Source organism: Hyla sarda, chromosome 9 (assembly GCF_029499605.1).
Source record: "Hyla sarda isolate aHylSar1 chromosome 9, aHylSar1.hap1, whole genome shotgun sequence".
NCBI lineage: Eukaryota > Metazoa > Chordata > Amphibia > Anura > Hylidae > Hyla > Hyla sarda.
The window spans coordinates 159,208,994-159,214,993 of record NC_079197.1 but is presented as its reverse complement, the minus strand read 5'-3'; the positions used below and the strand labels follow the sequence as shown (position 1 = coordinate 159,214,993).

General features: G+C 47.6%; 1 protein-coding gene across 1 annotated transcript in view; it reads left to right on the top strand.

The window, feature by feature from the left end:
• Positions 1-326: 326 nt before the first annotated feature.
• LOC130291879 (suppressor of cytokine signaling 4-like) overlaps positions 327-6,000 on the top strand; it is a 31,067-nt gene continuing 25,393 nt past the window's right edge. The window contains exon 1 of the mRNA XM_056541311.1: positions 327-426. The gene's annotated coding sequence lies outside the window, so the exon portion shown is untranslated. The remainder of the gene's footprint in view (positions 427-6,000) is intronic.

Here is a 6,000-nt window from a genome sequence, read left to right as displayed (position 1 = left end):
GGTCAGGGAACGGAGCTGAAGGAACTGGTACACGGAATAGCAGAACACAGAAGGTACGCTTTCTCTAAGGCAGCAAGGCACAAAGATCCAGCAACAGGAAGTGCTGACACTTATAGGGGGGAGATTTATCAAAACCTGTGCAGAGGAAAAGTTGCCCAGTTGCCCATAGCAACCAATCAGATCGCTACTTTCATTTTGCAGAGGCCTTGTTAAAAAATGAAAGAAGCGAGCTGATTGGTTGCTATGGGCAACTGGGCAACTTTTCCTCTGCACAGGTTTTGATAAATCTCCCCCCATAGTGTCAGCAAGCAACAGTAACCAATTAAGGGGCCTACTGCCCTTTAAATTGCAGAGAGCCGGCATGCACGCTCCCTAGAGGGTGGGTACACATACGCCGGTGACCTGGGACAGCGGAGGAAGCAGGAGGTGAGTAACGAACCGCGGCACTGCCGGCAGAGGAGGACGGGACAGGAGAGCGCTCGCGGCCAGTGTGTCTGGTCGGGGCACTAATTTGTAACAGCGTGAATGTCACTTACTACTATCTGACTGCCCAACCTGATCTGATTAGACCAGAGGTGGGCAACCATAGAGGTAGGGTTGCCACCTAGCCGGTATTTTACCGGCACAGCTGGTATTTTGGCCACCATGCCGGTATTTGCACATTAAAAATACCGGCCATGCAATGGCCGGTATTTATCCAACCAATCCTCCAACTCCCGGAATGTGGCACCATATACTATACCAGTGTTTCCCAACCAGAGTGCCTCCAGCTGTTGCAAAACTGCAACTCCCAGCATGCCCGGACAGCCAACGGCTGTCCGGGCATGCTGGAAGTTGTAGTTTTGCAACAGCTGGAGGCACCCCTGGTTTGGAAACACTGATCTATACTATATACTTCTATATAGTCCAACATGCTGGGGGTTGTAGTTTTGCAACAGCTGGAGGCACCCCTGGTTTGGAAACACTGATCTATACTATATACTACTATATAGTCCAACATGCTGGGAGTTGTAGTTTTGCAACAGCTGGAGGCACCCCTGGTTGGAAAACACTGACTTATACTATATACTACTACTATTACTACTAGTATTGTGACGTCACGGCTCCGCCCCGTGTGACATCACGCTCTGCCCCCTCAATGCAAGCTGTCACGCCCCCTCCCATAGGCTTGCATTGAGGGGGCGGAGAGTGACGCCACAAGGGCACGGAGCTGTGACTTCACAATACTCCGGCCCCATGATCGGCAGTCATAAGACCCAGAGCGAACATGCTCCTGGGGCTGATGGTAACGGGGTGCTGCGTGGGTTATCCCCGATCCTTTAGATAGGGGATAAGATGTCTTAGCGCCGGAGTACCCCTTTAAACAACACAATGTAACTCCAAGTCAATGACACTTCTGTGAAATCACACTGTCCACTCAGGAAGAACACTGATTGACAATCAATTTCACATGCTGCTGTGCAAATGGAACAGACAACAGGTGGCAATTATAGGCAATTCGCAAAACACCCCCAACAATGATTTGTTGTCACATGTTCTCCCAGAGAGCTCCAGCTTAACCTATGACCCGCAGCTTGACCAATGGGCCTTTGTCCAGCCCCCCACTATATAAAGGGGCGGCCATTCCAATTCACTCTCTTCTTTTACTGAAAACCAGCCAGTACAGATATCTCAGTACCAGTGACCAGCATCTGGAAGACCACAAAGCTACAGTCATTCCAGTAAGTCAAAAGTCTATGTCTGCTGTCACTACAAATAGTCAAGTCCTGCTTATCATCAAGTCAAGTCTATTACAAATATTATTGGTCCCAGAAAGCTGCGAGGTCCTTCTGGGTTCCTGGCCACCTCTCTGTGAATCTGGCCTAGCTGTGAAGATAATTCCATCTGTCTTGAACTCAGTAAAGCCTCCATTAAACCATAACTGGTTGTGGACTCTCCTTTCACTATTAGCCATTGGAATAGCGGAGATACCGTTCGTGTGGTTCCCGTACCAAAAAACACTCTGGCGTCACGAACACTAGGGGTTTATTACCATCTGATCCCACCACCTACACTGCTACACCAGTGGTCCACCACAGAGGCGCTACCAGGAGACAGGCCAGTACATCAGGAGACATGAAGGAGGCCAAAGGAGGGCAACAACCCAGCAGCAGGACCGCTACCTCCGCCTTTGTGCAAGGAGGAGCACTGCCAGAGCCCTGCAAAATGACCTCCAGCAGGCCACAAATGAGCATGTGTCCACTCAAACGGTCAGAAACAGACCTGAGGGTGGTATGAGGACCCGATATCCACAGGTGGGGGTTGTGATTACAGCCCAACACCGTGCAGGACGTTTGGCATACCAAGATTGGCAAATTCACCACTGGCGTCCTGTGCTCTTCACAGATGAAAGCAGGTTCACACTGAGCACATGTGACAGATGTGACAGAGTCTGGAGACTCCGTGGAGAACGTTCTGCTGCCAGCAATATCCTCCAGCATGACCGGTTTGGCAGTGGGTCAGTAATGGTGTGGGGTGGCATTTCTTTGGGGGGCTGCACAGCCCTCCATGTGCTTGCCAGAGGTAGCCTGACTGCCATTAGGTACCGAGATGAGATCCTCAGACCCCTTGTGAGACCATATGCTGGTGCGGTTGGCACTGGGTTCCTCCTAATACAAGACAATGCTAGACCTCATGTGGCTGTAGTGTGTCAGCAGTACCTGCAGGAGGAAGGCATTGATGCTATGGACTGGCCCGCCCGTTCCCCAGACCTGAATCCGATTGAGCACATCTGGGACATCATGTCTCGCTTCATCCACCACAGACTGTCCAGAAGTTGGTGGATGCTTTAGTCTAGGTCTGGGAGGACATCCCTCAGGAGACCATCCGCCACCTCATCAGGAGCATACCCAGGCATTGTAGGGAGGTCATACGGGCACGTGGAGGCCACACACACTACTGAGCCTCATTATGACTTGTTTTAAGGACATTACATAAAGTTGGATCAGCCTGTAGTGAGGTTTTCCACTGTGATTTTGAGTGTGAATCCATATCCAGACCTCCATGGGTTGATAAATTTGATTTCCAGTGATAATTTTGTGTGATTTTGTTGTCAGCACATTCAACTATGTAAAGAGGAAAGTATTTCATACGTTTAGTTCATTCATTTAGATCTAGGATGTGTTATCTTAGTGTTCCCTTTAGTTTTTTGAGCAGCGAATATGGAAGGGACAGGTTGTGGACGGCCTTGTATGTTGTGGTGAATAGTTTAAACTGAATTTGTGGGTCATCCGGTAGCCAGTAATAGGATTGGTAGAGGGAAGAGGCTGAAGAGAAGTGAGGTGAGAGATGGATTAATCAGGCAGCATAGTTTAGGATAGATTGGAGGGGGAAAGAGTGTTTGATGGAGGCTAAAGAGGAGGATGTTGTAGTAGTCCAAGCAGGGGGCATGTACCAGTTGCTTAGTGTAGTCAAAGTTGAGGAGCAGATGTTTTTGAGTTGGAGGTGGTGAGGGTTTGAATGTGTGGTTTCCAAGGACAGAGCAGGAAACCTATCTATCTATTTGGCCCAGGCTACCATCCCTACTTTTTCCCCATGTATAGTGCCCCAAACAGTAACAACACCCTATATGTGTCCTGCTCAGCAGAGTCGGTATGTTAATGAGTAGCGTGGGGGAGGAGTGGGTAGGACTCTCCAATAGGTAGGAAGGGCGCCCAGGTATGTAGTTTTCCCCTGTAGTTAGGCCCCAATAAGTAGGTTCCCCCTGTAGATAGGCTTCCGTAGGTAGGATCCCCCAGTAGATAGTCCCCCACCATGTATATAGGCCACAATAGGTAATTTCCCTCTATAGATGGCCCCCAATAGGTAGTTTCCCACTTTATATTAGAGTCTAGTAGGTGTTTCCCTACTTGTCTAGAGCACATTTCCCCCCATCTTTTGCACAGACTTTGGACCCCTGTTGGCCTGGCAAAATCAGGAAATGCAGTCTGGAGTGCTGAGGGTGTGTGTGCAGCCTTAGCCAATCATAGCTCATCTCACACTGAACTGCTCTGGGCTGTGTGTAGCAGAGTGAGGGAGGAAGTTCTCCCCTGTATGGCTTCAGATGATGTCACACCTGCTGGGGAACGCCCCTTCCCAGTCTGTGAATCTGACTGAGACTGAGCAGAAAATACAGAGCAATATCAAGGTAGAAAACTTAAAAATAAAGGCAGGGGGTGGTTTATCATGAAGAGGGCAGTGAACTGGGAGGATTATAAAGTTTAGCTGTGTAATATGGTATGGGGAGTGTGGCTGTGCGGTAATCAAAGGGTGCTTGTTAACCCTTGCTATTCATGATGCCAGGGTGAGGGCTCCTCAATAAAGCTTTTCCTACCGCCGCCCTTTCCAGGAACTATAGGGAGGTAGATGATAATGGGTTTGAGGTAGAGAATAATAGATTGTCCACAACTGGAGAGCTTCTGTAAACAGTGTTAACTTTTACTGAAGATTTTCTGTACACTTCATTAACATAACAGTCTCTTAGCATAACAACAGCTTAAATTTGGAGATTGACAATGGTTGGGACTTTAGCATTCAGAGTCTTTTAGTCTATTGCGCTGTTCCACTGGATTTAGGGTTTAGTTGCGGTCCAGTAGTCACGCTAGCATTAGCAGGAATTTAGAATTGAACTCACGATTTTGGTTCTGCTGAGGCCAGAGGTTTTGAGGCCTAGCATGTCTTTGAAAGTTGTGTAGCACACCGTCCTGTTAGTCCGGCATCCACGAGAGCAGCAACCCAAGAGAGCGATAATTGGACGCAGCTCCCTTATATGGGCAGGGGCTGGACTAACGCTAATTGGTCCGTACTGATGTCAATCCCCATTACAGAGATTTGTGGGTAACTCGTGACCCAAAGACCTCCTAAGGTCCTACAACATACCATAGGGGTTACTAGCATAGTCACATGACCGAAGGTCCTGCAACGCTGAATAAGGTAAGTACTACACATTCCTATGAAATATAGATATAATTATTAAATATAGACATATATTAACAATAAAGTTAGACTTAAAGAGAGGCGACTAGGGGTTGACCCACCTGAGGAACCCGACCTGAACGTAGTTACTCTAACTTTGGGGACCTCTACAATAGGTACGGTATGCAATACGGTACCGGGACACCACAACAAGATCATGAGAGGTACTCTTTAAGGCTTTGTATTTTTGAGTCGTTCTTTGTATACAGCAACACATTTGTTGCTGTTTGCATCCACCCATCATGTATCCTGGTATGTTGTTGGTGTTACCTCTGGCGGGTGATCCCGAGTGGTGACTGATGAAATATAATTTTTTATGGACGGAGAACACGAGTATGGAGAGATTTATTCTGGCCATGACTGTCTTGTAAAGAAAGATTCTTGTGTGTGAATCAGACATAGTGAGGAGGAGGTGCGGACGGCGAGCAGGATCGGCATCATCATAAGGGAAAGAAGATCAAAGTCTATTATGATAATCCCTGTGGTTTTGGCAGCGGAGCCGGTTCATGACATAATCTTGCAGTGCAATATTTACTAGGTTTTCTGTGTTGCTTCCAGAACTTAGAATTTGCCACCAGAGATGTAAAGACATTGGCCCTCATTTACTTAGAAAATCGGGTTGTAAGTCTATGTTGCTTTTTTCCCCTGGTATTTATTATTATGTCGCATCCTGTTTGTCGCACGTGGGTTTTGTTGGTTTTGGTTTCCAACTCCTGAGTTGTCGGGAAAAAATCCACAACAATTCAACAAATTTGGGTTGGAAACCTTTAGAAATACGTGGGAAAGCTCAGAAATGTCGGGTTACGCCCCTTTTTCGGGTTTGGGAGAATCCACATCGGGTCCGTCGGGAAAAAATGTTGCATCGTGTCGCAGACTGGCGCACGATGTCTGCGACATGGCGCAGACAAAGATGCGACAAAAAATCCCCACAAAAGAAGTCGGGTTTAGAATAGTAAATGAGGGCCATTAACTAAAATTGGTTTTGCTGTTCAGGATGGTCAACAGCAA